This window comes from Pyrgilauda ruficollis, unplaced genomic scaffold, assembly GCF_017590135.1.
Source record: "Pyrgilauda ruficollis isolate IOZ18807 unplaced genomic scaffold, ASM1759013v1 scaffold12, whole genome shotgun sequence".
NCBI classification, from domain to species: domain Eukaryota; kingdom Metazoa; phylum Chordata; class Aves; order Passeriformes; family Passeridae; genus Pyrgilauda; species Pyrgilauda ruficollis.
In genome coordinates, this window is record NW_024510321.1 from 11,179,828 (window position 1) to 11,201,755 (window position 21,928).

General features: G+C 40.4%; 1 protein-coding gene across 14 annotated transcripts in view; it reads left to right on the top strand.

Moving 5' to 3' along the window:
• The window catches only part of PARD3 (par-3 family cell polarity regulator), a 444,410-nt gene that overhangs the window by 934 nt on the left and 421,548 nt on the right, over nucleotides 1-21,928 (top strand). The window lies entirely within an intron of this gene.

The following is a 21,928-nucleotide window of genomic DNA, read 5'->3' on the forward strand; positions in this document are numbered from 1 at the left end:
CCCCGGGGTGCGGGGGGCGCCGGCCCGGCCCGCGGAGGAGCCCGGCAGCCGCCCGCGCCGGCCTCCCGCAGCCCCATGTTGAAATCCCTGGCTGTGCGTGTGCAGGCAGTTGCAGACTTGGCTTTCCCTCCATGGGCAACTTGTTGGGCTTTGAGTTTCTTCCCTTCCCTTTTTTTTTTTTTTTTTTTAATTATTTTTCTTTCTCTCTTTCCTCCCCTCCTCCCTTCCCCCTCTTCCCCCGTACTTTCTTGTTGCTGCATACTTGTTTTTAATCAGCTGGTTTTTTGGGCAGTATGACCATCGTTGGCTGAGACCTTCAGCAGTGCCCTTCCCCTTTCCTCTGCCTTATCGATCCAAGAAGTTTTAGTGTGCTTCTCCCCCTTATCCCTTCTGAGACATTTTGCACTTCTGATCCTGGAAGTTTTACTTTGGCAAATGCAGTCTGCCAGGTTGTCCTGAAACATGCAGTGGAAGGAATATTCTGAACGGTTCATTGATTGGTTTGAAGTGATTCCTGAGAAAATTTTTAAAATCAGTTTTTTTCATAGAGAATTCCAAATGCTGGAAGGAGAAAAGTAACCGAGTTTCCTATCACCTCCCCACCTGGTTGCTGAAGAACATAGTTTTGAAGACAGCAAGGATATTCTGATTCTGTCTGGAAAAAGAGAAAAATGGTTTTCTAGGATATGGCTGTGGCTGCATACCAGCTGTCATTCATATACAATAGTTAATGCATATGGCAATCTACTTGTATATAGGAGACTGGGGCTGAAAGTACCTCTCTGGTTAAGGTGAAGCAGTGAACAGTAAAGTGAGACTGCTTGTGGAACACTGAATGCTTCGTTGGGCCATTCACATGAGAAGTGTTTGCAGCATTTGTTCATCAGTGTTACGGCATTAATAAAATAATTATTTTGCTGTGGTTTGTTCCAAAACTGGCTCATGTAACTCCTGTGGCAATGGGCTGCATCCTGGCTTCCAAGTATTTAGTTGCATTAAGGGGTGGCAGTTGCATTCTGCAACATAATGTTAAACCTGGGAGGGATTGAAGTTGTAAGCATAGGGGAGACACACGACAGTCACCAGGAAAAGGTTACATCATTGCAAATTTCATTTCAGAACAAAAGTGGCCCACCTGTGGGAGCATGGGAGGGAAAAAAAGTAACTCTGAATATGGCCATGTAGTTATTAAAGAGAGGGTTTGCAGAGGGGCAGCCAGACTTTGACTGGTCCCTGGTATCAAAAGCTCTACATTCTGGGTTAAAATGACACGGTGGTTTTATTTATTAGTATTTATATGGTGGTTTTGCTAAATGCCACTGGTATGGACTTGAGGTAGCTGCAATTACTGAGATTGTTTCTATTAGATGGAAATTCTGTGGTTGAAAACAGTGGCAGTGTCCATGGTCTTTCTCTGAGTGTTTTATATGGTCACTGTCAAACCTTACTTCTAACTTAAATTTGCTGAAGATTTTCTGTGGTGATGTTTAGGTGGGAGGGAACCAGATCTTACAGTAAGTAAGTTTTGTAAGTAGGTGTATAGTGCTGTTTGCTGTGCTTGCAGTAGGGTAACATAATTGTATGGTTTGGATGCTGGAATTCCACAGATGACTGTATTTTTGTAGCAGTTAGATGGTTCCTTTCTGAGCTAGTGTAGCAGATGAGCAAATCTTCAGTTCATAAGGAGACAACAAAGGGGACAAAGTAATTTCTGACTGAGAGATCAAAGTATATGTGCCCATATAAACTTAGTCTGGCAGCTGGTATCAAGCTGACATTGAAATCTACTTCACCACCACTATGCTCATATGGAAAGAAGCATATCTGGTGGAAGATAATTCGAAATATTTGAATGAAGTTTATGGTTTTCATACTTGCAGGAAAAGCAGCATTTCTCATCCTGCAAGAATGTGTGTATCTACTATATGCAGCAGTTCTTTCAGGAGAGCTCCTTGAGAACTGAGTTGTCAGCCCTTCCCAGATTTCCCCCCGCTTTGTCACGGTTTCCCAGTTGTGATTAGCAGTAAGTGATCTGCACAGTGCACTTATGATGTCCCTGTGCAGTCGTAGCGAGGCGGCCCAAAACCATGCTTGCAGAGTGCCAGGAGTGAATAACTTCAAAGTTTGACCTCAGTGTTCTGGCTTGATATTATGTAGGTTGAAGAGACATGTCGAGAATGGAAGAAGTACTTATGGAGAACAATCCACATAATAGTACAGTTCTCCTCTCTGTAAAATTTTAGGAGTTCAAAACATACAGATAACACAACTGCAGATAACTGCAATTAGTTCTGGGTACTATGTCTTTGATCAGGATTCATAAATCTCCAAAAATTTATTAGGGATTAACACTGCTGTCAGTGCTGTCTTTGTGTGTGGAATTAGTTATTAATATGACAGGCTGTGTTAAAGGCTGGTCTATGTAGTGTGTATAAATTTTTCTGTTCTTTTGCTTTTATTCCAAGAGAAGCTTTGTGTCTGAAACCTGATGCATTCTTTCTGCAGGTTGTGTTTGCGGGAAATGAACAAGCAAATGATAAGAGATGTTTGAAATGTCCACCTTGTTCAGGGCAAGTGGAGTCAGCAAAATCGATCATGTTAAATGAAACCCAGTTTTCATGGGGGCACGCTAATGGTGCACTTTTGTGTGGCTGGATGGAGTGATGCAGCCTCTGGCACAGTCTCTGCCTGAGTCTTAAAGGAATACAGCTTGGGCAGGGGACAGCTGGCCTGAGGAATGGTAGATGCGTTTTTCAGACCCTGCTGGTCAAGGGCTGTGCAGATTCGGAGTTGGTGTGGTCCTAGAAATTAATTTAATGGTTAAGAACGTGCAAGGAGGTAAGGGTGATTTAAGAGGGGAGGTCAGCCACATCTGAGTGGTTTAACATTGATGGCAAGAGATGATGGCCTGCACCAAAAGGGAGAAAGCAGACAGTGAGTTGAGATGAAACATGTTTATCAAATATTGAACCAGTGTTAAAAGGTGGAAAATTATTATAAAAATGATGTCTCAAGCAACTATTGAAAGGAAGTAATTGTGCATCTTGTAACTTTGGTTTGATCTAGATGTTGCCAGAGATGTTTCTGACTTTTTTTGTTGACTTTTGATGGTTAACATAATCTCTCGTGCTTTGGTTTTTGTGGAGGATATTGTAAGCATTTTAACTTTTATCTTCTTTTTTTTGCAAGTAAAAATAGGTATGCATAAGCAATGGGTAGATATAATTAAAAGAAAAATCATGTGATGTAAATGAGCATGGTAAGCAAGAATACGAAATAGGAAATTGTAGATTTGCTGGAGTTGTGTCACGTTGAGTCCCTAGGGGGATTGTTGGGTCTCCATGATAGTTCAGGCTGATGCTCTGCATATCATGAGTTTGTAGTGGTGTTCCTAGACGTCATATATAACCCTCATTTTCCAGTTAAAATAAGTAAGTTAACTGTTTTCCTGCTGAATCACAATGATTTTAATAGAAGTCTTGAGACACCTTTTCCCTCTCCCATGCCAAATGCTGTAGGAGATGAAGTTTTGTGGGGGTTTTGATATTGCATGGAACAATACTTCAATTGTTAATTTGAAAATTGCAGTGCACTAATATTTGTGAAAAGAAATTGTAATCTGCTCTTTGATAGTGTTAGAGGCTGTTGCTGATAAGAGACCAGAACTCCAGGAGAGTTGGCAGTGTAAGCAAAGGTAACAGGTGTCAGATGACCATATTCTCGTGTAATTTGTTCTTTGGGGGCTTAGGCCTCCCAAAGCTTAAAGCTCCATCTCTTTGGTAGATCTGACATTCATCAGCAGGGAGTTGTGAGGGGGGAAGGTTGAAGCCTGAGTGATTGTGTTTGTGAAGCTTGCTTTTTTTTCTGTTTTTGATTTTATCCCCCCCAGTGCCAGCTAACAGGGCTTTTTGCTTAAAAGTCAGTTCTCAGACAGCCAGTTCTCTGCCAGGTACACAACGGCAGCTTTGATGCAAGTTATGCTCTGTAGAGCAAACAGTTGCACAGTTCCTCATGACTGTGTCACTGGGGCATCGTTTGTAGAGCCTAACACATGGGTGGGTTGGTATGAAAATCTGCTGATTTTACTTGGGTTTTGTATTGTTCTTGGCACATTCCCTCCTTGAGCCCGACCACTAGGTTTTTGCCACAGGCTTAAGTGGATCTGCCACAATGCCCGTTCAGTGACCCCTTTGGCAATACTCAAGGGCAGTAGTGGCTAAATTTAGCATAAAAAAGATTTAAAGTTCTTTTTGTATGTGTGTGGTTTTTTCTCTCTCTCTCTCTCTCTCTTTTTTTTCTCCCTCAAATCTCAATCCTTTTTTTAAGTAGAAAGAAATCTTACAGGTGATTTCCAGAATGCACAAAAATCCTCTCAACCCCAAAAAAGAACCAGAATGCCAAAAAAATCACTGTCACCCCTGCTGCTCAGTTGGCTATCAGTTTAGTTCTTGCTGACACCCCAGGATGATGTGTCTGGGCTCTGCATTCAGTGTTGGCTGGGTAGTATTTCAGCGATTTACCTGAGGTCAGCCAGGATTCCATGGGGCTCTGGGCAGTTTTCTCCAGCTGGCTCTTGACCTCTTCACTGACGCTGGGCTCCCAACAGCGCAGAGAAACCCAGCTGATAGGAGCATCATTCTGCTGAGGTTTGGGGAGCAGCAGCGGAGAGAGATGCTAATTTAAGGAAGATAAGTACTGAAATGGGTCATGATTGCTTCACATTTAGAAAGCTGCTGTGTGATTCCAGGTTTGGTGCTGGAAATGCAAGGCTATAGTGGTAAATTCCCTCTGCTCATTTTGGAAAACTTTCTTTTAGCCTCTTCTCTCCAATTCCCTCTGTGTTTTCAGCCAGATCAATGGTTTGCTGTCATTGGCTCATCTGTAAATGCAGATGCAGGCTCTTGCACATGGCAAAAGGAGTTGCAGGGTGAAGGTAGAAATGAACCTTTGGAGCGAGCATGGCAGTGACTGCAGAGATCCCTTGCATGGGGACTTTGCTGTACAGCAGTGCTGTGCCCGAGGGGACCTGTGGCTTGCAAAGGCAGGGAGCTGCACAAGCCCTGCCATGCCCTCTCTGCCAGCTCTTGCCTTTGTTCTGTGCCATCCATGCAACAAGGGAGGAGGCTTGTCTTAAAAAGCCTGAAAGCCACGCTGGGGCTGTACCCCTGAGATTTGAGCAAGCAGGCACTTGGGATTATTCAAAGATAATGAAGAAGACTGAATTCTGTAGTTTTTAAAAAGAGGATTTTGAGAAGTGGACACCCTTTAAGCCCTTCAGCTTTGGAGGTGCTTTCAGTGCAGGTTGTGTGTGGTACTGCTGAGGCTGGCTGCTGTGATCAGCACCTACCTCCGGCTGGACGGGATGCACCGTGGATTTCAGTTTGGCATTATGTGGTTTCTCAGTGTTTCACTGTTACTTAACAGTGATCAAAGTGAAGTGTGTGTTTGTGGAAGAGTGGCTGGAGAGGGATTTCCCTTTGAGCAGAGCACCATTCAGCTGCTGAGCAATTCCTGTAGCTCTGAGGGGAGGACTGTGGAGGAAGGAGCCTGTGAAAGTGCTCAGCGATTTGGGGAACGATTCCTGGAGGCAGTCTGGGGTTTAGGGAGTTGCCAGCCTTTCTTCTCCTGGGCAATATAGCCTTCCACCAGTGGAAAGCCATCTGATTCTCATAGCTTTTTACACTTTAACTTCACTTATAACAGTCACAGATGTTTTAGTTCTGTTACAAAAACACCACTGGAAGTAACACTTTCTCAGTTGTACCAGACTATGACATCTTTTGGTCGTGGCACATTTAATCTGGTAAAATAAGATGGAGTAAATGGGGGAGAAGTGCTGGTGATCTTAGTTATACAGAATATGGTTCATGTAGCTTTAAAACAATTTCCTGGTTCTTCAAAGGAAAACAAACCGTTTCATCCAAATATAAATTGAATGGATAAAACATGCAACAATGCTGAACCAGTGCTTATATATATTGAAAATAAAGTGGAATTCTTCTAACATCAATCCAGAATATAGCACAGATGTTCTCACTCAGAAATATTTTCTAAGCAGTAAGAAAATAAAAAGTGAAGCAAAAAGTATTAAAAAATTCTGGAAGATACTTTAGGGCATCTGTGCTTTATTTTTTTTTCTCCTCCTTTTTAATATACATGATATATTTTCTTTGTTTCTTTGAGGTCATTTCGATGTAATGCTCAGCAAGTCTGGTACTGGAAAATGGATAAAAAAACACCAAAAACCAAACTGCCTTTGAGCTAAGTTACATAATCCAGTGGGGCTGTTTAAAAAACCAAGAAAGTAAGAAAGAAAACAGCAGCATAGACATACATAATACTTGTCAAAATGACTAATATTGCTAGTGAAAGAGAAATGAGTCAAGTTTTAAATTGGGGAAAATAATTTTAAATTAACAGCAAATATTAAGGCCTTTTTATTTTTTGAGAGAATCATGTTAGTTTTACTTGCTACAGTACCTCAGCAGTGGTTTTTTTTTTTTCCTATGGGTTTCCTTAGTTATTTTCTCAAGTTGGTCCCAGGTATTTGTTAAACTCGGAATAATTTTAATAACAATTTTGTTTCAGTATTTACTTTTGTTCTCTCTCTCTATTTTTTTTTTTTTTTTTAAATTAAAAATCTTGGTGGGAACTTATTTTCTACTTCAGTTCCCTGTGGCAAAGTGATGCACATTAATCACCTATTTAGTCCCAAACAAAAGCAGAAATGTATTCCTACTTTCCTACTAAAATTCTTGAACTGCATCCCACACTCTACATCTCAAGGTTGGGGTCTCTGGTGCAGGAGAGGAGGAGTGAAGACCAAGGCATTTTCTGTGCAAGGGAATGATCCTTGCTGCCCAGGAGCAGAGACGAACATCTCCTGGAGCTGAGCCCTGGGGTGCTGCTGTGTTCCTGCCAGAGACCATGTTTTGGTGCTGGAGAAGTTGGCTGGTGTTGCCTCCTGGATCGTTGTGCCTCCAGCTTGTCAGGACTTCTGTGACAGAAATAGGGCTGGCAGAAGGGAAATGACTGGGGAGAAGGATGATCTTCTGTGGGGATGGAAAGAAGGATGGGATGTCCTTGGAGTTTGGTGAAAGGAAATGTTTTTGAAGGATAGATAGATAGAGAGATATGACTCTCGTTGTTCTTTTTTTTCACGTGATTGGGAAATGGGAGTTTGCATGGAAGCAAGACACTAATGCAGTACATGAAGTACAGACAAACAGCAAATGCCAAAGATGGGAAGAAATGGGTTAACTTGGTGCACTGGAGGCAAACGGTCCCTTCAGCAAGAGGATGAAAAATTGACCTCAGTGGTGCAACAGATGTCACCCAAAGGCTTTCTTTTTGAAATCAACCTGTGGAATTTATTATAGGAAGCTTTTATTTCTGGGCAATAAGCTTACTGAAAGTAGCGTATCCCTGATTTGGTTGGGAAAATAGACTCTGTTTTGGAAAAGCAGTGTCACATTTTTGGCCATACTCTGCACATTTGCTCATACTCAGCCTGCTGCTGATGCAGTGAAATTACGAATTTGTTGCAGGATGAGCAAGCTTGTATATCATTAGCAGTTTTCTTTTTAAGTGGCAACATTTATAGGATTTTTTTTTTCTCTGGGTGTGCGTGTCTTTACAGACTCAGAATAGCAATTTTAAATGTTTCTGGTGTTGATGTGCATTACTAGAAAAAAACAAAAAGTTACGTGGGTATAAAGTATTTTAAATGGAGATAGAATTTTTGGGAGTGCCTGTATGTTTGTGTGTGCACCCACTTAGGTGTTTTCATTTGTTTGAAGAAATGTAGCCACACTTAGTAATGGAAAAGTAGTTTCACCTTACCCCATCTTTTTTGCATGTGCTTTCAAAGTTGTTGAGTTACTCTATCTTCCCCCTAGGCAAAGGCCACATAATGTTTTTTTCTCCTCTGTTAAATGTCAGAAGCAGTATCTTACTTGTGAGGACCTTGCAGCAATACACATCTTTGTGCATATAATGAACAACTTTGTTCCAAGTTCTTAAGGACCTGAACAGGAAGGAGCTGAATTCAGTAAATATTGGAAAAATTACTTCTGGGGCTGCTGGAGTGTCTCTGAGACCACACAGCTGAAAGTTTTGTTGCTATAACAACTTAAATGACAGTTGAAAAACCCCAATAAATTGGAAGCTTCAGAACCTTTTGCTTCTTTAATAAGCTGTTAAGTGAAATAACAAAGCTTGATTTAATTTGACCTCTCCAAGAACCTGTTGGACCAAATGTTATTTGTGTTGTTTTAAGTGCGCGCTTGTTTGTGCTGTCAGTTTGCCCCTCTGCCTTCTTGTGAAGACTCTGTGCCTGCAGCTGTGAGCACCAGGAAAGCAGCCAGCTACCAGGTACTAAAAGAAGAAGAATTTAGGCAGCAGGGCTGTGGTGGCCAGGCTGTGGTGGCCATCCATTCCTGGTGAATGAGCTGTGGCCTCAGCATTGTGTGCGTCCTGGGGAGGGAAGGGATTTTACTCACCTTGAATTTATCTATGGCAGGAGCAGGCTGCTGGAAGACTGCTAGCCTGAAGTGTTAGGCTTTGCTAAAAGTTAAAAAGTATTGTGCAATTATAGTAATTTGGAGAGTATTACAATAGTAGAAGACTAGTCATCTCTATACACCTCAATTATTCTGCTGGGTGTTTCTGGTTTTTATTCTAGAGATGAGTGCTGGGTAAGAGAAGAAATGCTGCTGCCTTTGCAGGGAGATGAGGGGAGGTAGTCCAGCAATGGCTGTGGCTTTTCTGGAGTGGGGTAGCCAGCTTTGCAGGGCTCCTGTGAGGTGTGTGTGTGAGGGGCTCAGCGAGGCGGCAGGTCAGGTTTGCGTCAGGGTGAGGGTGTGCCCTGGGTTAACCCCTAAACGCTGCCATTGCTGCTGTTTCTCTTGTGGCATTGCAGGAACGAGGTGCCTGCAGATGGGGGAAAGGAAAAGACCCAGCACAAGAGACTTCTGCACCCTCATCAGTCAAACGGAGTCCTGTCTTGTGGACATGGTGCAAGTTCAGAGCATTGTTGCCAAATCATCTATCGAACATTTTTTTAATGTCATTAAGAATACTGATTTGAGAAGATAGGTTTGATGGTTTTTGCTCTCATTGAGTTTTTTTAACGGCAGCTTTAGTTGCTCTTTCTAGTTTTTCTACAAATAAAAAATAACATAAATACTATCTGTAATAATTCTGGAAAATTTGAAGTTTGAACGAAGAAGTACCAAGAAAAAGTGGACTGGCTGAAATAAAGTAGCACTTTTAAATTCAGAATACTGTGTTAGCATAGGCTCCCTTTGTAAAAAGGTCAATGAATGTGATTTTAAATGACTATAACTTTATGCAAAATATTTGTATGTTTAAGAATTTCCATTCAAAGAGAAAACCTTCTATATTTTCTGGACTTAACTAACCTGATCTGAAAGAAAATGTTATGCTCTGTATGTAAAACAGCCTGTTTAACTTGTGGTTATGTTAGGCAATGGAGTAGTCTCTTCACCCTGTACACAGCGATCACTCAGGAACACAATGATGTTAATGTGTGTGAAGTGTTACTGTAATCAGTGTCTTATAAGTCTCTCCTTTATTAGTATAGCTGTTTGAAGTGAATTCCTGATGACCCTTTTGTTGCTTTGGCGTTGCCATAAAATAGCTGTTGTTAGCTTGAAGCTTCTGCTAAATTGGAAGCCACAGGTAATGAACATCCTGTATTGTATCTTATGGTGTTTATGAAATACTTAGCTGAAAAGGCTCCTGGTCCTTACTGTGTCTCTGTGGAGGTATGAAGTTTCTTTTGCTGGTGGAATTGCCTAGCTGAGGAATGGAAGCAGCAGTGAAGGGGAGCTAGCCTGTACAAAAAGCTAATTTGTGCTGAGTTAAATATTCTTGTGATATTTGAATATGAAGTAATTAGCTTGAATGTACTGCTGTTTACCTTTTAGCATCTGGAAAAATCTAAACAATCTCCTAAAGGGAACTCTATCCTAAATCTACTTCCAAAGTATTATTTTACAGTTGTATATTTCAGACTGGATTAAATCTGCTTTTTGTGGTGTATTTTCCCAGTGGCCAGTGACCTGTGGGAGCTAAATGGTTGAGGAAGGGTTTGAGCAAAGCTCTAGTGTTGTCATGTGGGCTGTTCAGGGTGATCAGATAGATCTACATAGTTGTTCCCTTTCTAAAAATGCTGTCAAGGTAGACCTATAAATGCTTATGCATGCATATTACTCTTCTCAATTAAAAAAATAGTCCCAATATTTACCATAGCTATCCACTGTACTTGAGTCCAATTAGTATGAAATGGTCTGTTTTATTCTAAATTGCCTCAATTTGATAGTTCAGCACTTGCTTGGTCTCAGAACAAAATAAAAAAGCCTTTAAAATTTGCTTTATGTGGAAGTTATTAAACTATTTGCAATCTGTAAATCATAATGGTTAATTCTGCAAGATGTATGTCTTGTTTTCATACAGTGGTTTGGGTTGGAAGGGACCTTAAAGTTCTCCTGCTTCCAATCCCCTTGTCATAGTAAGGACACCTTCCATTAGACCAGGTTACTCAAAGCCTGATCCAACCTGGCCTTGAACACTTCCAGGAATGGGGCACCTGCAGCTTCTCTGGGCATCAGAGAAGGTGCAGATTTTATGGGTGGTCCGTGTTACCCTTTATAAGACCATGTATTATGTCTGTGATTAGACAGTGTGTAAAGACTGCTTTGACTCTAGCAGCCGTCACAAGCTGCTTCTGATTCAGTGAGCCAGTGTTTTTGTTGCTTTCTGAAAGACTTTGTTTCCAAAGGCTGGTGGATGCCAGAGACATGGTGAATAGAGAGAATTAAGACACAATGAGTCCACATTTTTTTCTTGTTCACTCTTGGGGATTAAAGTCGTGTGTGATACTGAAATAAATAAAAAAAAAAAGTTTTTCTGTAATTAATTAGTGTTTTAGAAACATGCTGTTTATCATTCAGAATTTTCCTGTCACTTTTTCAAAAAGTGTGCTGCTCCTTCTGAGCTTAAGTGTGGAGTGTGGAGATAATTCACTTTGTGTTTTGTGTTACTCTTCAGTGTAAGGTAGAATCTGAGATAGGAAGCAGAGATCTGAACTCAGTTTATAATCGACAGCCCTTTGCAGCCTGCCTTTCACCTGATGGGCTGCCAGGGAAGCCAGCCTTTGAGGAAGACCACATGGCTTTGGGTTTGTACACTGCTTAGATGCAATAAATAAGAGGGTTGGTTCTTTGCAATTGCTAATTGTGCATTTCTTAGCATAAACAACAAATCAGAGACAGCCTGCTTTGTCGAGAGAGGGGCTGTGAGATCAAACGCTGAGCTCAAAGATGCCAAGTTCTGTCTGTTTTAACTTTGTGGCTCCTCTCTCCCTCTTTCTGAATAAGTAGGACTACAAATACAGTATGATATGTAAAAGCAAAGCTGTGGAGTCCTCCCTCCCACTGCTTGCATCTTTATATATAGTTCATTCTGCTGATCAGACTGTCACACCTGCTACCAGCCTCCTTCAGAGAGCAGATTGCAGCCTTGCAATTTAAGTGCTCCTAACATATGTTGCTGATACACTAGCAGCAGGACAAGGCTTTTAACTTTGATAGGCTCTACTGGTCTGGGAATGTTGTTAAATGGACAAGGGAGAAACAAAATAATAGAGTAATTAAAAAAAAAAGGTAAATATGCAAAAGGACAAAGTGAACTAATAAAATCTGCCACTTTTTTTTTTTTGTTTTTTTTTTTTTTTTAAAGCATGGATTTTAATACGTATTATGCTTGGTGTAGAACTCCACAAATAAAACTTTCCCTTTTGTTCATGACTTACACTGTTGCCCTGGTCATTGCCAGGGTGTTGAATTTCCACATCTGTATCCCGGCTCCCTAGTGCTGGGTTGCACTTGCTGTGTCTCCTTGCAGGCACCAGCTCTGTTACTGAAGGCGAGCAGAGGTTTTTATTTGCCATGTGGTTGGGCTGCCATGGTATATTTCTCACTAGTAGATGAATAGTTTTTATAACTTGCTTTCATTATAGGTGAACTACTTCAAACTGCCTAATTTTTAACATGGAGGTGGGATTATGCATACAGGTTGTGCAAGTTGTTAGAAAAGACTGGGCATTTTGTGTCCCTGCACAGTTAAAAGATTCACTAACTCAGCTCTAATTCAGAAGTCAGAGCATCTTCAAAGAAGTTTAATGTGGCTTCAGTAATATACAGTAAAAAATGACTAGTACTTTTTTGTGAAAACTATTACTTACTCCATTTTAGCAAGTTTCCTGGTGCACAGGAGCCTTAGTTATAGAAAGAGATATATGCAGAAGTGAACAGGAGAGACTAGAAGTGCTGTGGTTCAGATTAAGGAACTGTTACAGTGTCTTTTGGTTCCTTTCAGAAACACTGGCTGAATCTTGTGGTGAAGATACAGGAAGTATCTGGTTAGTTTTGCTTTCCTGATGCTGTGATTTGAGAAGGGAAATGTATGTATCAATGCCCTGCTTCTTCAGGTGTGAAAGAGGGGCACAGAGTAGGAGTGGGCTCCTTTGTTGTCACTGCTTGCCAAGACAGGCCTGCATTAACTGGGAAGCTGTGTAGGTTTATTCCAAACACAGATGATGGAGTATGGGATTGCTCACCTGGGAGCAACATTGTGTATTCCTGTGGCTCATTCTCTGCAAGGACCTCATTAACACACGCATTTCAAAACAGCACAATGTTAATTGCAGCAAGTGAGTACTGGCATTAAGTCCTTCTGTGGTTTTCTCTGCATCTTTCTTTGACCTTAGGAAAGAGAAATGTACTTTGCTGTACTGGTTGCTTGCGCTGCAGCAAAGCTGCGATGCACCCATCAGTAGTAACAGCATGCAGCACCCAAACTCTGCAAGGAGATGGCTCTTCAGCACCCACTCCTCTTAGCAGGGCAGTTTTCTTCTTTGCTTTGCCACCTTTCCCTTCGAAAACAAAATTGGCAAGCAAATGCCATAGCATAAGATGGGCAGGTTTGGATTTATCCCCACAGGGTGCATAGAGAAAAAAGGCACAGAAGGTCACTGGCTGATCCAGGACCACACAGACAGTTCTGAACCAAGCTGGAGATAAAGTGCTGACCTGCTGACTCCTTCATTGCAAGACTGTCTTTCCTCCCTAGTAAGGATGTGGTAAAATATTGCTGTACTTAGTCTTCTCCTGTCCTGTAGCTCAGACACTGTATGAAAAGACACACCAAGTTTCCCAAGCTGAAAAGAGAGTAGCTTGTGGTAATCGGCTGTTGGAAAGAAAGTCTCTTAGTTTTAGAAAAGTGTGGAGTCCATCATGTTAAACTACTTAATAATGTCTGTTTCTTAAGTAATTTTTTTCTACTTGGGTTGAAACTTTCATATAGTATCTGTCCTTGACAGTGTAGGATGTTGATACCAGTGTTGTTTAAATGTTTGTAACTTAGAATGTAAATAAAGGAAATGCTTATATTTGAATTCATTATAGCTATCTAAAGGGATTTATGAGTAGTAATTTTTTTTAAGTGACACACTGAAGCCAGACGAGGTCTGGCAGTGATGTATTTGCTTTAAATATGAGAAAATTGGAGAAGGGAGAATATTAATTAATGATAGTAGAATTTAAATCAGTATTTAAATTTTTTTCCTCATTAAAGTTCTGTAAAACTCTTAATACAGAAGTGTTGTAAATAAAGATGGACATGGCCAAGAAATCTGGGTAGTTGTAAGTGCTCTAATAGTGTTCAGCTGTGGGTAGGAAAGAGCTGTCTTCATGGTTATGCTTTTTTTTTAGATTGATGAGGTTAATTGCCTTGGTCTCAACTAAGCTTGTAGACTACTGTGCTACAGATGCTGATTTAAAAGGAACTCAATCTACCAAAACTTTTTAATCCCTTCTGCATACAGTGCTGGAAAATTCATGTTTTCCCCTTGTTAGGTGTAAACGTCATATTAGGATCTCTGGATTATAATTATAATGTCATATTAGGATGGATCTCTATATTACGAATAAGGAAACGGGCAGGGCTGCAGTAGGGCCAGAGACAGCAAACAGGGAAGTGCTTGTTGTAGTACAAATTAAATAATAATAATACTAAACCCTGAAAATTGGGGTTTTGCAAATCACAATTCCACCCTAAACCAGTTCTTTCAGAATGATTGATTTGAATTTAGCAAATGGTTTAGCTTTTGTATTTTAAAAACATGCTACAGCATAACTGCCATTTATTTGAAGCCTTCAGGTTTTATTAACAGCTGTAATAGTCATTGTGTTATCTCCAGCATTCTGCAAAAATATGGCTGGTGGACTATGCAGCTGGGGGAATTTATGAAACACTTTTAGATTACATTATAACTGTTTTTCATCTTTTTCCTCTAGAACCTGTGTTTTCAAGTAACTCTGTACAGCTTTGATAAACATGCTGTTACTAGGCATGGAGAGCCTGAGAGATTTCCATGAAATCTTGTAGAATGAATTTCTTAACGATTTACATGAATTATTTTGTGTTTCTTGTTATTTTGACATATCCCTCTTATTTTAGGCAGCTTTCTCCAGTAGAAAGCCCCTGAGAAAAGAAAAGCTGCTTGTATTTAGATTTAACAGTCCTGAGGGTAACAGTGCTGATGCTTTGCTTCCTTTGCTGCCTTTGGAAACAGCCATTCCTGACCTGTTCAATGGCATCTCTGTTCCTGGCTTTTTCAGAAAAGTTCATTCTGTTCTACCACATTCTAGCCTCTATTTTCTTCTGATGTTGTTTCTGATTCTTGCAAATGATTTTTGCACAGCAGTGTCCCCCCTTTTTTGAATGTGCTGCATGTACGTCAAAGATTCTAGTTTAGAAGGTTTCCTCGTCCTCCTGCATTTCTGAGTTATATAGTGATGCTATGGAAAGAAATAATAATACTTTGGAAACTAGTACTATATTTGTTTTATTTTATTTTTAGGCTGCCCACTAGCTATCTTTTAGGCTTTCTTGGGGCTTCTTTTTTAGCTGTTTTAAATTCAGGCTATTCCCTATACCAGAACATTAATCAAAGAATTCTGTACTGTCCTATTAATCTTGCTGATTAACTGATTAGATGAGTTGTTCCTTAAGGCATGCAGTAGCAAACAGAAGGGGTGGCTGCTGTGCAGGAATGGTCACAGCAGCAGGGGTGGCTGCTGTGCGGGAATGGTCACAGCAGCAGGGGTGGCTGCTGTGCGGGGATGGTCACAGCAGCAGGGGTGGCTGCTGTGCAGGGATGGTCACAGCAGCGTGCTTTCGCTCCGGACTCTCTCCTGTGCTCTCCTTCATACGCCTGAGCTCGCCCTGTGAGGAGGATTCACATGGACAGATTTTTAAGCTACCAGCAATACTGTCATGGGAGTCCTGCAAATGCTACTGAGTCAGGACTTTTAACAAAAGTTGAGTTTTATTGAAAGGAATTGAATTGCAGTGAGTGGTGATGAATGGATGTATGGTGGTAGGGCTCTGCAAATTCAGATGTTGATTTTTTTTTGTTTGCCCTGTACTTTGTAAGTGGGATATATTTCCAAATGAAGATTGTTCTGATAATGACTTAAAAGGCTATTTCTGTTTCTGTTATATCCCAAGTTGCATTTATATTGAATTTGTACACCATTAAATAACTTTAAAATATTTATTTAAGAGCTAGTGATACTTTTTTCATGTAAACACTTTTACTTAATGTTAAGAGGGTGTATAGTCAGCATTTCATCAACAACAGACAGAAAATGCATTGGATGAGCTTATTACCAAGCAAGCTGTATATAGAATCAATATTAGAAAAAAAAACCCAAAAAAAACCTAAAACAAAACCCCTGAACTGAACAATGTGAAATAGAGGAAATAATTTAGTTAAAAATGGAAATTGATAATTTTCTATTGTCTATTGTACTATATATCGATATACTTTTTACTGAAGTACAAAGCCTGTAGAATCAGGTATATCATTGATTTACAGCTTGCTCAAACATGACTGTGATCTGAGTCAAGTGAACTTCTTTCCTAGGAGGAACTAGGATATCCTGAGGATCAGAAACCCTGAAGGACACTTCTTTTTTGAATCTTTTTTGAATCTTTCCAGGCAGAAAGCAAAATATTCTCATTTTTTTCTCCATCCTCTCCTTTTTACTGTTTTTTCCATCCCCCATCTGCAATTGATTGTAGCAGTGGGCACTGTGCTTTCACAAACCAAGCACGCTCCCATACAATTGTGATATTTGCTTGCTGCTTTATCATTCCAGGGCAAACTGTTCAATCTCTTTTTTTATGGTACCTCCTTTTATTTCACTTGCACAGTGCTTGGACATGGTTGCTAACATTCATCTGTATTTGTACAAAAGAACAAATAGGAGTCATCCCAGCTCTGCTGGCCACTGAAATACCTTATCTGCTTTTCTGTTCTTATTAAAAAGCTTATTCACATTTTTTCCCTGTATCTCATCTACAAATCATAAAAGCTTTGTCAGCATCTTCTAGTTTGTGCTGTATGAATCAGTGGAGAAAATAGTCTGCTGTGTTTCTGGAATTTGGTATTTACCTATTCGGTCTGGAAGGTAGAGCATCTGAAAAAGCAAATGGTCCCAACCCTTCTTTTGCTGTACTCTGTGAGAATGCCATGCTTAGTAAATATATTTTTGAATCTTGGAATGAGCATATATGGTACCAGGCTGCTCAGGGTAATGGTTATTTTGTTGTGGTGTGTTATGGGATCAGGTTTCGTTAGAAACTAGGTAGAAGTATCCTGAAATCAGCAGAACTGTGTCCAGGCAAAGGGATCTGCCAGTACAGCTACTTGTAAAATTCTGGAGCTAAAATCTTAATGATACCCATTTAGCACTTTGTGACTTGCAGTTTCTTCAGGTAGCAGCCCTGCAGTTGGATACATGTGGTGTCTTGAAACCTGTGCAGTGCAGCTCCCACCGTGAGCAGGGGTGGCCTTGTTTCCAAGAGTGACCCATGCAGTTCCCAGCTCTGATCAAGGCTGGTGCTTTGCTATGACTGAATCACTGAGGATTACAGCAGAGAATGGGGGTGGGAAGGAGAGAAGGCAAAAGGGTGTATTTGTGTTGGGCAGTTCATGTCTGTAAACCTGCTCTTTGGATGTGGTCAGTGTCACTGGTGTCACTAGCTTGGGTCACTCTGCAGTAGTACTCGTGGAGGGAATTGCTTCATGGGTGATTGTGACATCCAGGGACAGAGGGAACTGCTTTGTTATCCTGTGTCATTACCCTTCCCAAAGTTGCCATGAGTGCCCCTCCTGATCACCTGTCAGAGATTCCCAGGGTTGGCTCTGCCTTAAAGGACCTCAAGTGAAGCTGAAGCCAATGCATTCAAAGGTAAATGCCCAGCTGAGTGATTCTCGTGCTGTTGAGGATGTGCACTGTGGTCTGTCTGAATACAGAACATGACTTTTTGGACTTGTATGTTGAAGCTGATGTGGTGGGTCTTGGGTTTTCAGGAGCAGATTATCTTTGAATTTTTCCAGTGGCATTGGAGATCCCATGAATCATATTTTTCTTTATCTATGGATAATGGCAGGCTCTGTGATGACAATGATCCTTCCTGTTCTGGATAAATATTTTGAACTAAAAAATAATTGATATGGAAAACTGAAGAGAAAAAGGGGTAAAGAAGTAAGAGACTACATTTGATCTTGCAATGGTTTATCTTCTGGATAACCACAGGATTGAATTTCATTGGATTTCAGTTACAGGAACAGAGTCCATAATTAAGGAGTTGAGTGTGTATCTTGAGAGGTTACTGACATTTTGAGGTGACTTAAGTTAGCTTAATTTTTGTTAGAGGTGGAACTGTTATGGATTTGTATTTATTTTGATATTTCTTTTATTGTATTTCTCACACACAAAGATTGTTTTGAAGTAGAGTTTAGTTGCTGTTTTATCAAGAAAGATTTTAGGTTTTGTCCTCAAAAACCCCCTAAGTTTCCAGAATGTGTTTGGAGTAGCCCTCTGAAATGCTTTCCTGTGACAGAGAACCTCTGCATGGGTAGCATTTCTCTTTGTTTGGGGGTGTATGGAAATATTCAGTCATTCAGAAGCCCCTCTGCTCCACTGTAGTAGTTTGGGATGAGCATGAAGTTTCATTTTGGAGTGAGCTGACATCAGTTGCTGTAGGTAGCTTGCTTCCCCTCAGGGGCAAATGTTGAGATTTCAGCTGTCTGGTGGTCTGGGGAATGAGGCTCCCAAGTGAGGGGGCTGCTCTTCAATTTCTGATAAATTGCATGAGTGTAAGGATCTGCTGGATTCCTTTCTAGCAAAAGAAAACCACAATGATGTAAACTGGTAACTTTAGAGTTTTGTTTTCTGCAGTTCTGCTGAACCCTGTTCATACTCCTGAGCAATGCATGTGCATTCTGAAGTGTCTTTGCCTTTATGGCTTAGGGCTTACAAATGTTAAAACTCTTTGAGAATAGTCCGTTCACTGGTGAATGCTGTTGGTGATTCAGATACTTATTTTTGGGGGCAAAAGAAATAACAGAAGATCTGAGCATGATTTTTTTGTTGTTTGACAGTCTTTTTTCACACGAGAAATGATGCTTTTTTAGCATTCACAAGCTAAAAAATGTAATAGAGCAAGCTTTGATATAATTTATGGTAATCAAGTACTGTCACATCTCATGGTCTTTTCTACGCACTGCTGGTTAAAGGTGTCTCTCTGCAGTTGGAAGGAACAATAAATGGAATGGTGAATCAGCTGGGATGACAGCTGAGTCAGGCAGCCGCCCTGCTCACGTGATGGAGTGTGTGCCTGGACTCTGAGCACAGCAAGGCTGTGTTGAAGCTTCAGGTGTGCATTGAGAGAATATGTTGAACTCAGATACTCATGCTGAGGTCGGGGTGTGTACCAAGGTGTCTGTGAGGAAGAACACAAAGGTCACATTTGCATGAACAAGGAGAATAAAGATGTTGAATTTTTCATTGAAAAGGCTTGTACTTGTCAGAGTTTAGCCACAGAGAGTGTTTGCCACTATGAGATTTAATGTCAGAGTGTATGAGAGCTGTTGCTTCTAGATATCTGAGCTGCTATCTCCAAAACCCTTACCCTTGGTTTTGTTTCGTGTTCTATACTGAGAATTAAAACCCAGTTTGGGATACTTACATGGGTTGTTCTGTGTAACTGTCAACTTCTTGTGGATTATTGAAGACACTTTTGTAGCACAATTTCTTGTATTAAATGCTGTTGTTTTACACAGAGACTATGCACAAATCTCTAATTGCAGCTCTTATTGATACTGCAAATTGGTATCTTCATACTTAGGCTGCCTTCATCTCCTTCACCTTGGTTAAGTTTGATGTTTAGGGCAGTGTTTATGTAGCCTGTTAATCTACAAGATTGGAGCCTCCATAAACTCTGTTTAGAGGCAGTGCAGAGAAATAAATGTCTTTAAGATGTGAATCACCTGTCCTGAAGTAGCCATGTGAAATAGCTCAGTTTTTAGAGTGCAGGAGCTGGCTCCAACATGCTGCAATCACTTTGGCACACACATTTCCAGTTCAGGTGGCTCAGGTGGGTCCCAGTCATTCCATGTGTCCATTTGTCACAGGCCACTTTTACACTGGGGTGTGATCTTGATGAGTTGCTGCTGTGTGTGTAAGTAAATGTATGCATGGAAAAACCACAGCTACCTCCCTGAAAACATCTGCTAGCTCACTGTGTGGCCATAGGTAGGTTGCACTGTCTTTACACGAGATAGAAATGTTGATGCCTTGCAGGATGTTGTGAGGGCTAGACAATGTTGGTATGAGATATTTACTCATTCCTGAAGAACAGACTTCCCTCTTCTCTGGGGACTAGTTAACTCCATGGAGCTGAGTCATGTTGAGAAAGGCTTCTTTGTATCTGTTCTTGGGAGGAGGAATTGGCACACTCCAGCTTCGCCCACTTAATGCATTTACTCCTATTCCATCAATAATTTAATGAATTTTTTTTAAAGGTCAGCAGCTTCAAACTGTTTAGAAAAATCATACCTATATTTTTCCAAACAAGCTCAGATAAACTTTCCAAACTCACAGATTTAAAGAAGAGGAACATAAGACCCAGTTCATACCTAGAACCTATTTTTCCCCCTTACTGCTTCCAAGTTGTGTAAAACTTCACACTTTTTACATGTTACAGTACATAATTTAAAATTGGTTATTTCAACCAAATAATTGCATTTCAAGATCATTATCCTTCCCTTTTCTACAACTTTGAAAGCAGAGAACTATGTGGGGATCACATAGAAGCAGATAGGTTTTACACATGCATTACTCTTACAGATGTGAGGTATAAATATTAGGAACCTTGGAAAAAGTGCAAGAGAAGTACCAGGGTTTTATCACCACTTCTGTGTAGTGCAAAGTGGTGTCAATCAGGTGCACAGGCATGTTTTAGCACATCTAGAAGCTCTTTGAAAAGAAATCAGGGCAATTGTTCCTTCTACTGTAAACATTTTGTAACTCTAATTAAAAAGTATAAGCAGAAAACAGTTGTTCCTGCAAGTAGGGAGTTGTTATATAGTGTGTTGGGGCAAACAAAGTGTATTGTTTGGCAATTTATATAATGTAATTTAAAAAATGAAATTTGTAGTGGAATGCTCTTATGGAGATCGTCTGTGTCAGGTAAGCCTCATCTACAGACAGCCTGTTACAAAGATAAGCAGGTCTAAAATTTGCAGGCAGTTACTTGCACTGTTTTGGAGTAAAGTTGACATTAACAGCTTGCTAGTGTTGGTAAATTTGGCAGTAAAACTTTTTCCAGTTCATTTCATAGCATGAACACTATCACACAAAACAGCTTGTCTCAATATGTTGGATGCAGATGTACTGAGAGGTGAAATGCACATTTGCAGTCTTGAAGGATAATGTTTCTAGTTCAGGATGGGCAGGCATCAGGAGCTTTGTACCACTTCTGGTGTTCTTGAACTGAGATTTTTGTAATCCCTATTGTTTTAATATTTATTGCTTGCCATTGCTCAGTAAAATACTGAGAATTGTTTCAAGGCTGCAAACCTAGCTCTTCTGCTGAAACAGTTTTAACTGCCAGAGCTGTTTTGTACTGAAGTTAGAGGAATATGGAATATTCATATAGAATATGAAAATACATTTCTCTTGGTTGCTTTGCAAGTCATGTCTTTATGTGAACAATGAAAAACCCTTCTTCAAACTGGTGTTTCTTAGCCTAGTGATTGTAAAATCTGTTTAGAAAGATTTTTTTTTTTTAAATTATTGTTATGACAAATTTCCACAAGATCCAGCTTCTTTCTCAGGACTGGGTACTGGTATTTTACCAGGGAGCCTTCTTTTTGTTTCTGCACTGCTTCTCACTGTAATCCTTAGTAATTCCCTGCTGTGTATCACTGGTTTATTATTGCTATTATTACTGTTTTTTCCCAATGTGGGTCTTACCCTGTGTTTTTCCCTGCACTATTTGGGTGTTTGTTGGGTTGGCAGATGAAGGGTGGGTGCTTGTGGGCACTGGACACTTGGGAGGAGAGTGCCCAGTAAAGCAAATCTGCTTCTCAGTGCAGAGCCCTGTGAGCTTTGCCAGTTCTTCCTCAGTTTCCATGTAGCATTTTCCCAGCCTTTCCTGGTGAACACTGATGCTTATATTTGCATGTACTGAAATTCACGTATAGTATTGTTAACATGTTGTGAAGCCAGAGGAGCTGCTTATGTGGTGATGACACCATTAGTTTTTTAATTTGGAGCAGCTCTTGTACTTTAAAAAGATGCTTCACACCTGGGAAGTCTTCTTTCTGTGAATCCAGGTGGGAATTCTCACCATTTTATCTCTGCCTAGTGTGAACAAATACAAAGTATTATGAATAGCAGTTCCTGTGAAACAGTAAATCAGGATGTGGTGAGTTAGTGATGAAGTATCAGAGAATTCATTGGTTCAGCCAAATTCTGTTGAAAGG